Here is a 20,623-nt window from a genome sequence, read left to right on the forward strand (position 1 = left end):
ATACTTGCAGTTGTCCTCATGGCCAGACCTTCCTCCCCCCCTCCCCCCCACTTTAGCCCAGACTCCACCTTCCCTTGAAGCTGAGACTTCTGGCTTTCCTTTTGAACACATTCTGCCACCTACCTATGACACTCCAGCCAAGACCCCAACCAAACAAAGCTCAATGCCTGATCTTCTCCTACCTTTGTTGATATAGCACAGCCCGACTCAAAGGGTTACATAAGATTCACTCTAACTTGCTATCTTTGAAACCATGTGACTAAATAACAGTTCTATTGGTCTTTAGTGAAGAAAGATCTAACTCAAGTATCCTCCTTTCTTCCTCTTCCCCTCCTACAGGTCAGATTTTCTAAGAACATATTGGAAGGGGAGATATACTTCACATCACTTCTCTACTTGGAACTTGCTTCTTAGCACCCTGTTCTCCTTCCCATTCTGCCATGGGCCTCTGCCCCTCCTCACTGATCACCACTGGGAACTCCCAGTCAACCCCCTTTAATGGGTTCCTCTCCCTTCTCATAGGATCAGACAAGAGGTTGATGTGGGTCTGACCACACCTCAGTCAAGTGTGTGGACCTTCCATTCTACATTGTGTCAACACAAAGGAGTAGAGGTATTTTGGTCTTGTCTGAAAACTAGGGTAATTCAAGAAACAAACAACATATTTTCCTATTACAAAACTCAAGTCTGTACACTGCTCATGATTCTTTCTATGGCCTAAGGGAGAAATATCAAATAAGTAGATGTTTCTCATGGGGTTTCCATCATGGGCACATGCCTATTCCCGAAGAGGCTCTCACTTCTTCAAATGCCTCATTCTTCCACTCTGCAGAGCAATGACCCCAAACTGAAAAATCTAACTCACTACCCAAAACTGATCCAGAATCTATCACCTTCCCAGTGATACATTTCTCTAAGTCTGGGTCAGTCAGCCTAAGGAAACTCAGAGGCACTTCATCAGCAATGGGGGAACATCCTGATTCCAGTGAAGTCTGGACCCCAGAGTAGGAGAGTGCTGTGGCTCCAAGCAGGATTTCTGCACCCAGGTGACCAGGGCTTGAATATGGCTCTGATTTTCCCAGCTGTGTGACTTTTGTCACGATTCTTTTTTTTTTTTTTAATGTTTATTTATTTTTGAAAGAGAAATAGAGCACGCGAGAGCTGGGGGTGTGGTGGACAGAGAGGGGGAGGACAGAGGATCCATAGCAGGCTCTAATGTGGGGCTCAAATCCGCAAACCATGAGATCATCACTTGAGCTGAAACCAAGAGTCAGACGTTCAATTGACTGGGCCACCTAGGTACCCCTGGTCATGTTTCTTAACCTGTCTACACCTCAGCCTCCTTATTTGTGATATGATGATAATAATAGTGATACTTTGCAAGTAGTCAGGCTTTAAAGAGTTAAGACATTAATAGAACAGAGCTTAGCAAAGAAAAAGTGCTCAATAAATTTTAGCTACCGCTATATATACATTTCCCCATTAATGTAGACATGTCTATCACTTTTTCTGTTTAGCAAGTAATTGTTGAAGCAGACATAAACACATTCACAGGCATCTTCTGAGAACAAATACTAATTCCCAGAGATAGCACAATCTGGAAACATTTTTCTGAATGACTCAGGAGGAAATCTCAAAGTGGAGTCAGTACATCAAGTTCACTCCTTATGAACCTTCAACTTACAGGGGTCCATTAGGTGCAAATAGAACTTTTCCTGCTCTCTGCATTTTGGCTGGGGTCCCTAAGGTGACAACAATAAATAGCAAGCACCTCCTTCCTCAGTTCTATAGGGACCTACTGGATACCAAAACTCACTAAAAGGTAGCCCACCTGGTCTTTCACACCCAGACTATATAAAAGGAGACTAAGCCACACTTGCTAAAAGCCTGGAGAGACTAGAAAGGGACATGAGGGGTGCTTTGTGTACTGATAATACTCAGCTTCTTGATCTGGTGCTTGAATCTTGAAATTCTCAAAGGGAGCTCATCGAAGGGAATTCCTAGGAATAGAGATCACTTGGTTATTTTTATTTTGCTTTGAAGGTTTGAGGACATAGTAGTTGAACAGAGACCACAGCCCGCCTCATGTGCAGACCATTTCTGAAGGCAGGAGTCTGCCTGAAGCTGCCCAAGAGAGCAGGCAAAGACAGCAGCAGCAGGGGAGCATGTTCTCATGATGGTGGAGCATGACTGTATGAGTCCTCATGAGCCTTGTGGGCACCATGAAATATGTATTGAGACATCTTAAAAGGACCCCACCCTACAAGGTGGCCTGCTAGAGCAAGGAGACTCCCATATGGGAGGAGACTCCTCCCATAAGAGGCAGGAGATAAGACCACTGGGACAGGAGTTGAGATGGAAGGAAGAAAGTGGGTCACAAGAGGTCAGCTGAAGAATATATCACCCATTTCAGGAACCAGTACAGCGCAAAAGTCTCAAAGTGGAGGATCTACAGATGCACATCGTGAAAAAAGGTATCAAAGGGCCCAGCACCTTAGCAGTGCCAGCCAAGAGAAAATCAAAAAGAGCCCCAATTACATAAAAGGCTATTTGCCCTTCTTTCCCTTTTGCCTAACTCCTTAACCTGGAGAAACCAAAAACAGCAAAGAAAGTGGAGGAGGGGGAGTGAGTCAGAAAGAATATTGCTTAAGCAGACTCTAAGATCAGACCCTCCTTCCCCATTTCAGGACCCCCAGTCAATGGTCAGGCCTATGCTATGGAAACAAGAGAAGTTTTGAATTGGATCTGAGATCCAAGATTTGATTTAGACTCTATTGAGTCTTTTAATACTTGAGGAGTCACAATTAACAAATTAAGATTTGTTTGTTTTTTTAATGTGAAAATGACCAGACTTTAGAAGGGGACAGGGGAAGAAAACTGAGCAGCATACATTTTCAAGGCGGTCGTGGTGGCAATAATTTGGCAGGTTCCTGTGCGTAGCTGTTGGGCAATGCATTCACAATACGTTAGTCAAAACAAAACAAAACATATGCCAAGCAAAATTTCATCAGTCCTGCCCTCCACCAACAGAGACTTCTGAGTTGTTGCTTGCACAGGCTTGTCATAAATTGACCTGATCCTTGGCAAAAAGGTCTTTGTCTGTAAGACTGTTATGAAGGACCTAGTTCATTCCTTTCTTTTACTCCCTTTTCCTCCAGCCTGCTGGGCAGAGGAAAGTATACCCTTCAATCACTCCTTGAACCCACAAAGACCTACCCATAGGTCTCAATTTCTCTCTAGGGAGAGACAAGTGGCATTTTTATTTTTCTGGCCACAAAGACTTTGGGTATTTAATGCTGGGTGGAGAAGGAGAGGTACAATTTAGTTTGGAGAAAAGTAATTTAAGGACCTTTCCCAAGAAATAAAAACTTTTTCAGAAGGAAGCAAATTTAGAAATCCAAATGACTTCAAAGAGGGCTCAAGAATGGACTGGAATGATCCTTCCTTTCTCAAAACAATAAAACAAATCACAACAAATCACAACAAAAAAACCCATACCATGCCAGTAAACATCAAGAACTCAGGGATGTATGTGGACATCCCCTTTTCTCCTTCTTTCCTCTTTTCTATTCACTTCACTCTCATCCAGGATGAACTCAAATTGTTTTTCCGTCATTTATCCCACCTTGTTATTGGTCCCACCATTCTTTGAAAGCGAGCCACTTGGTCAGCCATATCTTCCTTTCACAGAGACTCAGGGAAGCAAATAAAAATTCCATGTGGAAACCAAAAGAGCCCGGAGGAAAGTGCTGTTCATTTTCTTCTGATAATCTACTCTCCTGAAAGCTTACAGTTTGGTAGACATTCTGAATTTTCTTGAAGTAACTAGAGGTAGCACAGCTGGAATAGCAATATCTAAATAAAAATGCTGCCGACCTGCTGATATTAACTAGTCTAAAAATACCATGAAGCATGTGGTTTTCGTTACAGCAACAAAGCAACTATAGTATGACAAGCAGCCTGCCTTCCAAGATTACCCTCATTTACATGATATTATGTTACACGTGGAGCTGGACTCTTGGGCTTAAAGAAAAACAAGAGTTCCACGGCAAGAGGTGAAATGAAGAGTCAGGCACTCCGCCAGAGGTTTGAGATTACCCAGAAATGACTGAGCTCACAGTCACATGGCCTCCCTCTGCTCAGCACTCTAGCCTCACGTCATTTATTCCATTCATTTGGAACTTCTCACACGTGGCTCTTATCACAGGCCATTGTATGTAAGATCGGGGCAGAGACTACCTCTTGATCAAAACCACATAGAACCTTCCACATAGTCTTCAGCACCCATGGAGCTCACGGGCAGTGATGCCATGTAGTTAGATGCAATATGGGTGGAAGGAACACAGACTCTGGTGCCCCAGAGCTGAGTCTCAAGCCTAGATGGCCTCTTTAAAGCTGTTTAACCTTCGGCAAGTTTTCCACTTCCCCAAGTCTCAGTTTGCTCATAAAAAGAATATTAGTATAAAAGTGGATTAATGCTATTATATTCAGACGTAAGATTCATCGCATGCTTATAACACACCATGGGTTCCACTTCACGTTGTCACGTGCACTATTTTATTGACCATCCACAGTCCTCTCACGAGGAAAGTAGTAGTATTAACCCCATTTAGAGATAAAGATACTGTGGGCCAAGGAAATTACAAAACTTGCCAAGATGACACGATAAGTAAGTAGCTGATTCAGACCCAAGTCTGACTCATGTCAAAGCTTGTGCTCTCATCCACAGAGTTTAAAGTCAACACCTAACATGACTACACCAGGCAAGGAGCAAAGTGGTTAAAGCAGAGACTCTGGTCTCTACCAGTTCCTTGATGGTACTTGTCTGAACTTCAGTTTTCTCACCTGTGAAACGGGGACAACAGGACCTACATCTGAGTATGGCTGTAAGGATAAAATGACTTAATATGCATATGGCTATGGGATAATTCCCAGTACATAGAGGTGACTCTGCTATGTTTACTGTTTTTATTTTGATAAACCACTGACATATCAGTGATGGCGGGGGCTGAAATAAGAGAATAAGAAAGAATAAGCATGGGAGGCCACCAGATGACTGCTCTGTGGCACTTGTAAAACCCCCATGGGAAACTTGCAGAGATGACTAGGAGCAATTTCAAGGGTGCTGAGTTCATACTTATGCAGAAGGAGGGATCTCGGAGATATTAACATTTTACCATATTTATAGGATTCTAGCTGGTACAACCAAGAGACATCTAGAAAGAAATGTAATGCTAAGCAGATGTATACTTCACGTATGGCCTCACAGTTGAAGTCTGGAGAGTCAGGCTAGAGCAGTGCCCTGATGGCTTGGTCCCGGCTGCACCCCTGGAGGTACCGCTCCAGCCATGATGTCACTATGTGAAGTCACGTGACGATCATGAAGCTCACATGCCAGCTGATGCACCGTGAGGGAGCTGACTTGCCCTGTTCGTCAACCCCATAAAATCATGTTCAGATCACGCCCATTTTGGAATGCTAGAAGGATACCTAGTGGGAGGCTTCCATGATGATAAGATGTTGTACCAAAACTGACCTGGGAATTTCGTAACAAACCATGCAAACAAGAAAAACAAAATCTCTCTAAGATGTGAGGTGAGGTGGGATTCAATGATCAAGGAGAAAATGCAAACCACTTCCAAATAATTATGGAATTGCTGTCAACATTAAAGCTGTGGAAACTGATCAACTCTCATTTCCCAAATAAGATCTGAAGGAAGAGCTTTTTAGTCTCAAGATGTAACTGAGGGACCAAGAAAAAAACCTTTACGGCGCAAAGCCAGAAACAACTTCATCTTGGGGTGTGTTCCTGGATTTTGGTTCCACGTGTGAACTTCTGGCTGTAACAAAAATGATAAGCAAGTAAGTAAGCATTTTACCTTTTTCCAACTCTTTATTGCACAATTAGATTTAACCTCAGGTCTATTATTTTAGTTTTAATATCCGTCACCAGCTAACTCACAGCGTCCTGGATATAAAGCCTTATCTTACCAAAAAAAAAAAAAAGAAAAAATCTAAATAAGAGGATGGCAAGGCTGCTTATGGGAAAGGCCCTCAGCCTTAGGAGGCAATATGTAGAAATGACCAAAGACAATGGAAAAAAAAAAAAAAAAACAGGAATATAAAATCCGGCCATACTGCGTTTTATGTCTCCTGACTCAGTGATTTTAAATTATCGCTTTATTTTGGCAATACTATAAAAGTAATGCTGATAAGCTAGTTACTAAAATCTGGACATGACTTTAATAGAACAAGGAAATAACAAAATTTTATTTTTAAAGCTGTTGATGAAATTTCTCTTAAGGAGAAAGCACCTTTGGCTTAGCAAAATGCCTTGAAGAGCCATTTGGTTGTGGAAAAGTAGGCTTTTGAAATATTGTTCAGAAGGAAGACCATTAAGCCCAAGAAAAGTATATTTTTGTACCCAATACTATAAGAAAAAATAAGTTTCCAAGGGCACACTGAGATGGTAGGGACAGAATAAGTTGATAGAAGAAATAGGTAGGTAAAGACGCAAGGCAGGAAGGAGAGGATCCAGGAGAGGAGAGCTCAAGAGAAATTCTCACACTGGTGGAAAGAGCTGGGAATATCTCAATCTAGAAATCCATAGAGATATCTCATATGTAGTTTTAAAGAATTTGCTGTGTTCTGAGGCAATGCAATCCCCGCTGTCTCAAACTCTTTGTAAAAATGGGCTATACACAAACGGCATCAAAGAAAAAAATAACTGTGTTTGAGATTGAGGAAAGAAAAACCACAGGAGGCAAGTTAGAAGCAAGATCAAGAATTTAGTAGAAGCAGAAAAGCTAGAAGAGTTACCCCACCCCACCCCAGCCCCTGAGAATTTCCATAGAGGGTGAGTAGAAATGTACGCTGGATTTCCCTTTACGTGCATGTGATGGGGGTCTCAAGCCATTTTTTTATGTGAGTGCTAATGGGTAGGGTGATCTATAAGCCTGGCAGAATTGGGGAACACGCAGACAGACGGTATCTGGATTACATTCAATAAGTGTCATCTCGCCTGATGCAAAAATCTCCCTTATTAAAGATTAGGTAGCATCACTACTGTCCCTGCAGCTGGGGCCATTACCAAAATATTCTGATAATCATTAGGAAAGCAGCTGGTGAAATTCAAATATAGCCCTTACAGCTAGAAAAATAGTTCTATCTCAAAAGTGATTACTCAGGATACAGCTGCCAGAGCAGGATTTCTTTATGTACAGAGAAAACTTTCCTATGAGCTTTTGGGGTGGCAATGGAACGAGCAATAAATCTATGGGCCTGGAAATCTGCACGACTGTGACAAAGACATGATTTTAAGGGAAGAGTCAAGTTGTTCCTCTGGAAGAAGGATGAACTTTCTACTCTGGAAGTGATGTCCTCTGAAGTCAGTGTATCTTAAAGATCTGAGAGGCACTATTAGACGTACCCAGCTACAGATCTTACGTTGCTGAAAGAGGGTATTCTCTTAAGATTTCTACACCCACGATGGCAAGTATTATAGAAAGTTCTGACAGTAACTGTGTGTCAAATTGTTCCGCCATGGTCTGTTGCAGACCATTGTAAAGAATTGCTTTTCAATACGGACCTCCCCATCGCTTTCCTCTTCAAGTCCTTCTGGGGGTCATTCTACTTGTAATCTGCCCTTACTTCCTGTTCTCTCCTGAACTGTTCTTTCAAAGGCCAATGGTGGCCCCGCTAAGTGAGAACTGAGCAACCTCTCTGCAGGCTGAGGCCTGCCTTACCTCCCTACCTTGCCTTACCACCTAAGGTAAAGTAAGAATGACACAGGGCTGAACTGACCAGTCTTGAGAACTGTGAAGGCTCCGTGGGATCTCTCCTATTCATTTTTATTTACTGCCATTGACAAAGCTCCTTCCTTTGACCAGTTCTGAGGCAGGCTCCTGTAAGTCCGATCTCTATCCTTGGCTCACTTAGCCCAGTTTTAACAAGAAACCTGCCGTGTCAGTTAAGTAAAAATCCCTCACTCTTAGTATCTGATCACCCTTGACGTCTGATCAAATTCCTCACCCCGCACCCTCGATGTCCGATCACACTAGTCTGCCTTCAGTCAGAGGCCCGTCACATCAGTTTGGCCAGACCGCCCTAGCCTTGATGTTTTCTCTCGGTAATTTTCTATCCACTGACCCCTACTCTGCTCCTTGGCTATACATTTCTACTTTTCCTTGTGGTATTTGGAATTGAACTTGATCTCTCTCTCCTACTGTGAAACTCCCATTGCAACAGTTTCTCTTAATAAAGCCATCCTTTTGGTCTTTAACAAGTATCTGAATAATTTTTCTTTAGCACCAACCATCCAGGCTGCTTCCATGGCACACTTCTTTTTTTTTTTTTTTTTTTTTTTTAATTTTTTTTTTTTCAACGTTTATTTATTTTTGGGACAGAGAGAGACAGAGCATGAACGGGGGAGGGGCAGAGAGAGAGGGAGACACAGAATCGGAAACAGGCTCCAGGCTCTGAGCCATCAGCCCAGAGCCTGACGCGGGGCTCGAACTCACGGACCGTGAGATCGTGACCTGTCTGAAGTCGGACGCTTAACCGACTGCGCCACCCAGGCGCCCCGGCACACTTCTGGAAAAGCCGCCTTTGCTCCCTTCTCAGACCTCTCAGGACCCTGAACTCCAGATCCACTCTCCCTGATTTTTGCCTCCAAACCCTTCTCCATCTCATTGCTAGTCGCTTAGATCAGGCACTGTTGGCTCTCCTCTGACCATGTGATCACTCTTATCTCTGGCCTTCTAATGGTTTCACTGCTTGTTGCCAGATCATTCCCACCTCCCCTGATACCCCCCACACACACACATACACACACCATACTTCCTCCACACTGATGGTCACAGCAACACAAACACAGCTCTGACCTTGCTCCCTGATGTAAATCCTTCAGTGTCTCTCCACATACACCAAGATACAACTCTGCGTCTAATTCTCCAAACATTTTTTTTGCTGTCCCCCTTGCTCAAAAAGGTCACTGCTGTTTCACACTCCTGGACCTGATGCTTCCCCTCCTGGAACTATCCATTCTTCTCCCTCTGTCTTTCTAAATGTACTTCTAAAGTCAGTGTAGCCATCACCAGGCTTCCTCCAGGAAGCCTTCCCTAACCCTGCCCAGTGAGAAGTGGGGTCCCTCCTGTGCCTGAAAGAATCCTAAAGAGAACTTGGTAGGCTTGGTGAACTGAGCCCCTCACACACACATCTCACAGAAATGAGAAGTGAGTACGATAATGGCAACGTGCGCATTCTCACCAGGGCCACACCGTTCAAAAATCAGACAGGGAGGGAGTTGGTGGACGTGGATTCCCAACGTTCCCCTTAACTTATGGACACCTACTCACATTGGTGGTGTTATGGCGACGTTCCGTAAGGTTACGGTGAGTCTCGAGTCGTGCCCTACAGGCCTTGTAGAACCCTGACCACATCAACGCAAAAGTCCAACATTATTAATTTATGTGACTTGGAAAAACAGCCTGTACCAGAACGTACCTCCTGCGTCAACACCCTAGTTCGTCCAGCACAGCGCCACCACCCCGCCTCCTGCACAGGCCCACGGCGCATGCCCATGGTGCTGCGGCTGCGCAGTGGGGATCACCGCGCGGGCGGGTAGCACCCGTTTTGCCTCCATTATCATGGGAGCTGAAAGGCACTGAAAACAGCAGGTTGGCCAGAGGCTATGGCAGTGTTCTCATGGAATCCTAATTAACGTGTCAGAGACGCATTAATCTATGAGAGCCTTTCGTGGCCTGAGAGTTGTAGTAGTTGCCTTTCTCGTCAATCAAGCTGCGAATTCCTTGAGAGCAGAGGCCATATCTCCTTCAACTGTGTATCTCAAGGAATTCCGCTTGGTAAGCAGTCTATAAACTTTGTGTGGAGGGATGAATAAAACTGAACTAAGAATTCCATGAGGACAGGGTCCATGCCACGCATCTTCCTGGCACTTAACGCAGTGCCAACACTTAATACGTCAGATGTTCTCAATTAGGAGTCTCCAAAGGTAAAGATATATGTGTGTGTATATATCTATGTCTATCTCCACATTTTTCATGTGTCATTTTTATAACATATTGACAATATATGTAATATTACAAAAATCCTAAACTATAACATTACACTCAACATTGCTGCTCATAGCAGAAATTGTAGGGGCGCCTGGGTGGCTCAGTCGGTTGAGCGGCCGACTTCGCCTCAGGTCATGATCTCTCCGTCCGTGAGTTCTAGCCCCGTGTCGGGCTCTGTGCTGACAACTCAGAGCCTGGAGCCTGTTTCAGATTCTGTGTCTCCCTCTCTGTGACCCTCCCCTGTTCATGCTCTGTCTCTCCCTGTCTCAACAATAAATAAAACGTTAAAAATTTTTTTAAAAAAAAAGAAAGTATATCAGTTTGATGTAGAAATGCTGGTTTTAGCAAATGACAATATGTTCTGATTCATTGCTTTTTATAAATTGATTTATTTCATAGAGCAAAAACAAATCCATAATTATTTAGTACAGTGTTTTGGTAAGCAAAATCTTGCACACAAAGAAGAAATAAAAGGGGTTCTTGGTGCTGAATAGCTTGAGAGCCAGTGCAGTGCAACTCAATTTTGAAAAATTAGATATCTCTAGTATTTACTTTCGTCAAAAACTGCGGTCACAACAGCTGTGTCCTTAGTTATACGACATGGCTACGTGAGGTGGATGCAGAAGAATCAGGAGACTGAGTTAAAACTTTCAGGTATTCCATATGGATGACAGAAAAGCAGGAACAAAGCAAAGCCTTCATTCGTTCATAGCTGATACCAGGAGCTAACTTACTGGCCCTCACGAGGTCCTCCTTGGGATGGTACCAGTATGTGGGGTAAATGAATCCTATTTGTTCACTTCCTGTTTGTGTGACCAGAAGTTTCTGCATATGTTGTTGTATTGGTCAAGGCATTGCCAGTTTCGAATGACGAATATCCAACTTTGTTTGACCCAAATGTCAATTTATTCGTTCTCCTATTTGAAAAGATGAGGAGGAACGGGTCTGAGTTCAGGTGTGGCTGGATCCAGGACATCAGATTATGTCATTAAGATGCAGTTGCTCCAGCTCCCCCTTTAGGCTCTGCTTCACTCCTCCTTAAGCAAGTTTTCTCTACTTGATGGCACAGATTATCTCAGCAGCTACAGACTTCAATGGGTCTTTGCTCTTGCAGTCTTCAGAAGGAGCAAACTTCTCTCTGTGAGCCCCTAATATGACTCTGAATGAATGGCTCTGCTTGAGTTGGATGTCTACCACGGGACATATTGCTGTATTAGAGAGATGGGGTACGACTGTCCAGTCTGGTTCAGATGCCCAACCCTCAGGGGAAATCTCCTTGTGAGGGACAGACCACCAAATATGGGAGGAGAATTTCCCAACTGAAAGATGCTGGGCAGACAGAGTCAGAGCCAAGATCTATGTGTCGTGTCTCCTCAAGCACTGTGTCTACAACCTCCCTATATGTGGCCTAATCGTATATTTTTCCTGAAAGGCCTGAAAAATTTACTCCTAGGTGTAGTTCAAAGTAAAGCAAAGCAAAACAAAACAAGACAAAAACCACTTGTGATTGGAGAAGCCATGAGGTTCCAGACGCTGTAACAACATAAAAGACTTTGAATGCTCAACTTCTGACAAATACTCGCTCAACCGTGATGCCTCAGTTTCAGCGAAAAAGTGCGTGTTCTTTAAAAAAGATTTACCTCTTCAGCTAAGATGGAGATTCTGAGGCAGGATAATTTAAGAGCCGGAAAAAGCCAAATAACGTTTTCATCAGGGGAATAAGATAGCATCCGTTCTCTGGACTGGACGCCACCCAAGAAAAGCCATTACCCAGCAGTGACACGTGAAAGATCTGCTTTGATTTCATGCGGGAGAGTATTTAGCAGTGTCAAGACAAAAACATGCCAATTCCCATGGGTTGTCAAAAAAAATGCCATTATAAGCACAACCCTGAAAAAAACAAATCCACTCCCATTGCAAGTGTCACCAAGCTTTTGATGGAAAATGGATACATTTGCCAGCCTAGAAGAATAAAGAGAATGCTGGAAGGAGTGAGAGAAGGGAGGGAGGGAGGAAGAAAGGGAGAGAAGGAGGGAGGAAAGAATAAATGAAAGAGAAGAAGAGAATATGAGAGAAAGGTGACCCTTTAGCCTGCTCCAGATTTGTGTGAAAAGTGTAATAATTAAGAATACAGGCTTTGACCAGAAACAGAAAGACAAATACTGTGATGTGAAATATGTGAAATAATAAAATAGTCAAACTCCTAGAAGCAGAGAGTACCATGGTGGTTGCCAGGGGTTGGAGGGAGAGGGAAAAGAGAGGTGATGGTCAAAGGGTACAAATATTTAGTTTTGCACGATGAGTAAATTCTGGATATCTGCTGTACAGCCTGGAGCCTGGAGCCAACAATACCATTTTGTATACTTAAAATTTGCTAAGAGGGTAAATCTTATGTTAAGGGTTTTTACCACAATAATAATGATAATGATAGTGTCAATGATGATAATAAAGGGGGCAGGAGGAAAGTTGGGGAGGTAACGGATAATGTCTGTGGCCTTGATGGTTGTGATGTTTTCACGTGTGTCTGCTTATCCTCAAACTCATCAAGTGGTACACATTACATACGTACAGTTTTTTAACGTATCAATCCTACCCCAGTGAAGTAGTTTTTAAAAAATTGATTGCCTTGGGGCGCCCGGGTGGCTCAGTCGGTTAAGCGTCCAGCTCAGGTCATGATCTCACGGTTTATGGTTCAAGCCCCGCGTCGGGCTGTGTGCTGACAGCACAGAGCCTGCTTGGGATTTCTCTCTCCCTCTCTCTCTCTGCCTCTCCCCTGCTTTCTCTCTCTTAATAAATAAGTAAACTTTAAAAAATAAAATAACATTTAAAAAAATTGATTGCCTTAGAGAGTGATCGTTAAGGGGCTCAGGGTTCCCTTTTGGGGTGATGAAAATGTCCTAAAAGGATTATAGCGATGGTTCTACAATTCTGTAAATATAAGAAGTCACCGAATTGTATACTTTAAATGGGTGAATTATGTGATGTGTGGATTATATCTCCATAAAGCTGTTCAAGAAAAAATATTTCAATTGAAAAAAGAAGAAGACCGGCTTTGGACTCAGGATATCAAGGTCGGACCCTGCCACTGAATTGTTACCTAAAGTTGGTCACTTGACCTCCCCAGGTCTCCGATTCTTCACCTGCAAAGCAAGGAGAAAAATAATAGTGTGGTTAACGCTTAAAAGCAGCGATGGCTGACAGTGCTGAGCCAGGTGCCAGGGCAGGGCTTGCAGTAAATGCTCAGGAAATTAGATGTGGTGTCACTATAGGCTGATGGAGACAGCGTATCCTGGAGCTCCGTGGAGAACATTTCCTGTACAGAGAAGGTATTTAAATTCACCCACTTCAAAATGCCTGGTTGGGAATCCTGAATAGGCTTTGCCTCTGTATTTCATAGGTAGAATGGCAGGCTGTAAATAGAAGTACACTCTTGTTTGACAGCTGGAAACTAGGAAATGACATCTAAAGAATCTTCTGCCTTACGGAGCTCGACTTTTCGCAGAACACTAGAGGTCCCTCTTGGCACTGAATCTTCCAGCCCTCGTGGTGTAGAATTCAGAGTGACAATTTTCTACCTCAGCCCCACTAGATGTCTCTTCAATAAAGTTATAAGACAGTGCTCTGACATCGGTTCGGTGCCCACAAATCATCGCACAGAGAGGACACAGTTTAAAAGCCAAGCAGTTGGCCTGAATGTGCATGCATCCTAGAAGCCACCTTCTGCTGCCACACATACGATCCCGATGGAAGAAGTCGTTCTCCGGAAGCATTTTCTGGTAGTAAGATATGGGGGGTGGAGGGGCAGAGGCAACGTTAATTAGGAACCATAGAGGGTACTTTGAAGTCATAGAGGAAGTGCTGTGTAAGACATTAAAAACAAGGTTGCTCTCCCAGAGTCAAATTATCAAGTCAGCAATGGAGGTGTTAGAGATGGGCAGTTACCTTAAAACAGATAAAGCAGTCCACAGGCCAGAGCAAGACTTAGCTGTGTGTTGTTGGAAGGGACTGATGCATCCAAAGCAAAACAGTGTTCCTTTGGCAGCTGGTCATCCCAGGAAAGCTGGAGAGAGCGAGAGAGACATGTTTGGGTAATGTAGCAGAGAAAGAGGTTCCCTGACCCTGGTTCTGTGGCAGCATCGTAATCCCCAGTGAGTGATTGGACCATCTCACTACTGAAACCTCAAGTGCCTTAGCAGTCACATCACCAGATTCCACCCTGACCGGCATGGCTTCTGTCATTTGAGCCCCTGTGGTCATCTGCCGACGGGGAGCGAAGATGCCACTTAAGCCGCGTGGGTGAGAGTTCTAGTCCGCATGGGTAACAGGTCCATTTCTGATTCTGAACTTTATATCTCACATTCTGGCATGTTCTTCAATCCCTTCTGAATTTGGTAGCATGAGTTAGCCTCCCCCAGACTCATGAACTCTAGGACATTAACAAGATTGAGGTTCCCACCCTGTGAGGCATGTCCTGGGTTGGGGTGTTTTCACCAAAGCAATTCTACCTGTTAAGCTGGTAATTCTACCAGCTAGCTCCTGGAAATACCTCCTGTAGATACATGGCTTCCATGCTTGGATTTCCAATTTACATAGTCCTGAATCTTGTTTTGCTGCGAAGCTAATTGTTTTTCAGTGTCAGTAAATTGTGCTGAGACAGTGCTCTCCATGACAGTGTTGACTGAGGGGCTTTCCTGAAGGAAAACACTAAAGGATAATCTAATGCTAGCATTCTTTGGGCTTCTTTCTTATTTTTTTTTTCAACGTTTATTTATTTTTGGGACAGAGAGAGACAGAGCATGAACGGGCGAGGGGCAGAGAGAGAGGGAGACACAGAATCGGAAACAGGCTCCAGGCTCTGAGCCATCAGCCCAGAGCCCGACGCGGGGCTCGAACTCACGGACCGCGAGATCGTGACCTGGCTGAAGTCGGATGCCCAACCGACTGTGCCACTCAGGCGCCCCTGGCCTTCTTTCTTATTAACAGAGGATGACAACTCTAATGACCTCTTGGCTGACACCAGGTTAAGTAGCCGTGGCCAGGCTGACCATAGAAACGTATTCAATCGTTCAGCGAATATTGAATGAGCACTTGCTGCCTCCAGGTGCTGTCCCAAAACCAGGATGCGGCAGTGGATTAGACCAAACCCTTGCCCTTGGGGGGCTATTAGTTATCGTTGCATAAACGTAACTAGTAAACAAACACATAACTAAAGTACAGAATGTACTCCCATCGTGACGAGGGCAGTGAAAAAACTAACGCAAGGAAGGAGCACCAGAATCGCCGGTGATGCAAGTGATCAGGGTAAGCTGCACTGAGGTCGAACTCGAAGGAGGCGAGGGAGCCAGCCATGTGCTTCCCTGGGAGAGGACTGTTCCAACAAAATACAGCAAGTACAAAAGCCCCAGGGTGAAAGCCTGTCTGCGGCATCCACGTGGCTGGTGTGGAGTGGGCGAGAGAGAGAAGGTAATGCCACAGACATAAGGTTGGGAGAGGGGATTTGATTAAGCCAGGCATTTCGGAAATGTAAGCATAACCCTAAATTGAAAACGTGCTAGAGACGCCTGGGTGGCTCAGTTGGTTAAGCATCTGACTTTGGCTCGGGTCATGATCTCACGGTTCTTGAGTTCCAGCCCCGCATCAGGCTCTGTGCTGACAGCTCAGAGCCTTGGAGCCTGCTTCGGATTCTGTGTCTCCCTCTCTCTCTTTGCCCCTTCCCTGCTCACGCTCTCTCTCTGTCTCTCAAAAGTAAATAAATGTTTAAAAAAATTTGTTTTAAAACATGCTAATAATTTTCCTCATTTCACAATCAAGGCTGGGTTTGCCACACACACACACACACACACACACACACACATTAAGAAAGTGTGTTCTTACTACTTTTTAATGAAACCATTAAAACTATGAGCAGTGCACCGAGGGAATGGCAGTGTGCTGGTGTATGTCATGCCTATATGGTGACAATCTCTCCCCTATGGCTCTTCTCCTCTAAGCTCCTTCACATCCCTGGGATGGCTCTTTCCACATAGTCATATAGTTACTTATCTACTTGTCTGTCTTCCCCCTGATTATGAATGACTTTCAGGCAAGAGCTTCACTTGTTTTTTGTAACTCCAGCACAAGCTAACTACAGGGCACAAAACGGGAGCTGAATAATGGCCTTCTCATTTAAACTGAACTCAGTGGCTACTTAGTATGTGGGCAATAGCTGCTAACTTCTTGAGGAGCCCTCAGTATATCAGTTTAAAAAAAAAAAAATCCACACCTATTCTTGAGAAAAGAAGTGTAACACAGCGAATCACCTCCAGAAACTCAACATACGTTATTCTGATAGGGTAAGAATGTATAATGGGGAGAGCAGGCTTTGGGTCAATGCATTGACCGAAATGCTGAAAATTGAAGTAGGAGCACAGAGGTAATCTGATTATATTTCAGGATGGCTAATTACATTCCCACGAGACATGCAAGCACAGTAAGCAAAAAGCACTGCCCTCCAACTTGGCCTGGGTACAATGGCATCGTGACCACAGACTCAAGCCCATTCGAGTCAGACTGCCCTGGGTTCTACTCTCAGCTCTATTCTTTATTAGCCAGCTGGCCCTGGGCAAGTTACTTAACCACTCTGATCCTCAGTTTTCTCGTCTATTAAAAAAAGGGGGGGGGGGTCATAAAATAGTACATTCCTCAGAAAGATCTGAAGTGTAATAAATGATATTATCAATGGTGAGCACCCAACACGATTCCTGACATCCTGACAAAGCATTCCACCTGATGTGATGTATTATAATGGACAGAAGAAGCCAGTATTCCACCTTTTATCATCCTGTCTAACTTTCATTTGGTTTTCCTAATTTTCATAGTTGCCACTTGTTTTTTCATCTGTGTTATGGAGCACTACAGATCAAAATCTACGGTAACAGATCCCTGAGCCAGTCCATAGTGCCTTATCTGCAACCAAAATACAGAAAGACGTAAAAATTTGCAAGTTTTTTCACATGTCCTTTGGAAGTAAAATCTGAGCTGACCTAGGTCACATGGTTGTACACCCTTGCTGGAACTCCTGAGGAAATCTATTTAGTCTTTATTTACTGTACTTGATCGTGAACAGTCATAGTTTTGCTGCCGACATATTAGTGTATTTGGGTATGAGGTACGGCCCCAGATTCTGCTGGTATGTTGCATAATACACGGCATGTGCTCTGCATTGCTTTTCTAAAATCCAAAAGCATCTGGATTCGGAAACACATCTGGCCACCAGGGGTTCAGGTAAGAGCTTGTGGGCCTGACAGCACTGAGGGGCGGGATCTGTGCATTGCTCTGCGTGCTGGGATTGACCAAGGTCCTCATTTATGCTTACGGTGGCCTTGATGGCCCAGATTCCACTTAGCAGAAAAGTCAGACATCTGACTTCTGACTTCCTCAAAACACAAAGGGAGAGAGCGTGCCTTCCTGAAGGAAGGCAGTGTCTCTTAGTCACCTCTGAGGAAAGCTGTATTGAGTTGACCTTGGCTGTTGTTTTCTTTCCTAGGGAACCCTGAATACCAGGATGGTACTTGATTACCACCGGCTACAGATTCTCAACAGCCCTAGTTTTCCGGGTGCAAACCAGCATCATCAACCAGGTAGTTCAGACAAGATTTTGTCTCCCACTTCACAAGCTTCACAGCTCACAGGGTCACCTGGCCTTCACATCCAGCATTTAAACATCCGTCTCAATGGATGATGGATCACCTCTTGGGCCTAATAACCGGTTGTGGTTGTGTTTTGTGGCAAAGCACGGTGGTTGTGTTAGGGGAAGGGAGGGAGCTGCAGACAGGAAACGTCACGTTTGGGAGGTCTAACACCTCAAGGACTCTGTAGTTGGGGCAGAGGAGGCTGAGAGGAGCTGGGGGCAGGGGTGAAAGGGTGTGTGGGTGACTGCAAGGAACTTGGGCTACACCGTGGTTTGAAGACCCTCTAATTAAAAGGCCTCAGGCGTGGCACCCACCCTGGGGAGCCACAATTCACAGCATATCCTATTATCTTAGGCCTGAGATAATTTGATAGTATTAAACGCCTGCCCTCTTTGGCCTGGGCCAGAACTTACATCTATTTATTTATTTATTTATTTATTTATTTATTTATTTATTTAGGTTTGGGGGGGGTGGGGGAAGAGGTAACGGATAATCTTATTTTTAAGAAATGCACACTGAAGTGTATGAGGGTACAGGGACAAGATAAAAATCCAGATCTACAAAATGAGACTCTCTAGAAGTGAAGCCCAGACACCAAGCAGCTTGTAGAAAATGGGCCAAGGGATTTTCAGGCACACTCAAGTTTGAGAACGCATGAAATATATATCGTCGCTGCTGCAAGTGGGTGGTGCTCACGGCAGCTCTGGCCTCATTTGGGAGCTCGTTAGAAACGTGGAATCTCTGACCCCACAAAGACTGACTGCATCTGACCCTGCATCTTTAATATGATCCCCCAGGTGATTCCTGACACCCTGAAGTTTGAGAGGTCCTGATCCAGATCACCTGCTTACAAATGCAGGTGTTACAGGTGCACAAAACTCATTTGCCAAGGTTTTCTTAAAGGCTTTTCTTTGCTGTTCTCCCTGGTTGCCTTCAGCCGCCAGGAAGAAGGAAGGGTAGGGAGAAGGGCAGCCTCAGCAGACATAGCTGTCATTTATGACGACCGTCACTCTGCATTCGGCTCTGGTGGAAAATTTACTGCTGTTTCACAGATGTCACTGGAGTCCGTCAGGGCATCACTCTTACGTTCTCCCTTCCAGACTCACTGCCTGGGTGGGACATATCACGTCCGACAGACACATCAGTTGCTGCCCCTGATCGACCCTTAGAGCTGGCATAGCAAGTGTCACCACGGAGCTGGAACTACAAGCTTAGTCAGATACCGGGCAGGAGTTATTCCTGATGCCAAAGACTCACTTAGAATTGCAGTAAAAGCACCTTTTGAAATGGACCTAGGTTGTTTAATGATACGAACAAAGCAAAACAAAAAAAACTCTTCTTGCCTCAAAATATGTGAAACAGAACTGATCAGGGGCGCCTGGGTGGCGCAGTCAGTTAAGCGTCCGACTTCAGCCAGGTCACGATCTCGCGGCCCGTGAGTTTGAGCCCCGCGTCAGGCTCTGGGCTGATGGCTCAGAGCCTGGAGCCTGTTTCCGATTCTGTGTCTCCCTCTCTCGCTGCCCCTCCCCCGTTCATGCTCTGTCTCTCTCTGTCCCCAAAAAAATAAATAAACGTTGAAAAAAAAAATTAAAAAAAAAAAAAAGAAACAGAACTGATCTTCCAGTGCTGAGGATAAGGCTTCTCTAGTCACCAGGAAGCATTCTTTCCTGAAGAATGTTCCAAAGAACACTAGCCTAATAGATGCTCCTGGCAAAAAAAAGACTCCATAACTGAATAAGGAAACACTATATTTAGGACTATAGTTTAAAACACTATATTTTCAATTTCTCCTCTTGGAAATTGAAAATGTACATTAGCATGTTAAATGCTCTGAGAAGTCCTGCATTAAAAAAAAAAAAAGTCTGGTTCTGCCTAGCAGTGTTTCCCAAATGTATTCTTTGATGGGATTCCGATTTTCTCCAGTACTTACATTTTCTAAAACTCGTGTCTTAAGGGAAACATTGAGGGAACATCTTGCAGAGAATTTATATATAAAGGAAGAGCTCGATTAGTCCCATAAATGGACAGTCAAAAGGAGAAAGAAAGGCAGTTGTGAAGAATATCTAAAAATATTGACCAGGCCTCTGGACATGGGAACTGGGCTTCCATTCCGTCAGGAAACTGCCAGAGGGGTAAAGAGGCTCCTCGGATCCTGAACAGAAAAGAAACAATATTCCTCGTCTGCTTTAGAGTGAAGAATTGGGATGATTAGTGAGCTTCCAGAAGATCCACCTTCCCCCCCCCCCCATTCTTCAACCCCCTACCCACTCCACCACCAAATCCTACCTCCCTTCTCAGTATCCCACTTCTCACACGCCCACTGCCCCCACCCTGGGTCCAGCTGCCTGGGCCACTGAAGGGCCAGCGATGGCCAATGCATGGCCATCCATTACTGGATCTCCCGACCTCCACTTCTGTCCCCCTAATGTGCCACCCACACTGCAGTCCACTGGTTAAAACCTTCCCAGAGCTGCCCTTTGCCAGGAAGAAAGCAGAACAGGCCTGGCATTTTCCAGCTGACTCACCTCGATTGATTCCCCCACTCCTTCTCACGTTCCAGCGGTATGCGCTTTCTCCTGCCATCTCAAACATGGACTCTCCTTCCCATCTCAGTTTTGCCTATGCCTTCGTCCGATCACTAAGCAGAAGTCGTTTCCTCTAGGAAGACTTCCTGGATTTGATAGTCTAGGTCCACAGTTCAGTGCCGGTCCACAAGCTGTCCATAATGAGATCATTGCAGAAATGGAGAGATGAGCATTTAGAAACGTTGACAGTATTTTAATTATGACATCCAAACACGCGATCAGTAGACAAATCTTGTTGAAAAGGGAAAGGACCGGGCCAAATGTCATCTAACTCATGTGGTGAGTCTCTCAT

At 44.4% G+C, this 20,623-nt stretch overlaps 1 long non-coding RNA gene across 1 annotated transcript in view; it reads left to right on the top strand.

Annotated features, from left to right (window-relative positions):
• The window catches only part of LOC147579057 (uncharacterized), a 42,127-nt gene extending 41,442 nt beyond the window's left edge, over window positions 1–685 (top strand). Inside the window, exon 5 of the long non-coding RNA XR_015253128.1 lies at window positions 340–685. This is a non-coding gene — a long non-coding RNA (uncharacterized LOC147579057). The remainder of the gene's footprint in view (window positions 1–339) is intronic.
• The last annotated feature ends 19,938 nt before the right edge of the window (window positions 686–20,623 follow it).

The sequence above is a fragment of the Puma concolor genome, chromosome B4 (genome assembly GCF_028749965.1).
Source record: "Puma concolor isolate L17-30 chromosome B4, mPumCon1.1.hap2, whole genome shotgun sequence".
Classification (NCBI taxonomy): domain Eukaryota; kingdom Metazoa; phylum Chordata; class Mammalia; order Carnivora; family Felidae; genus Puma; species Puma concolor.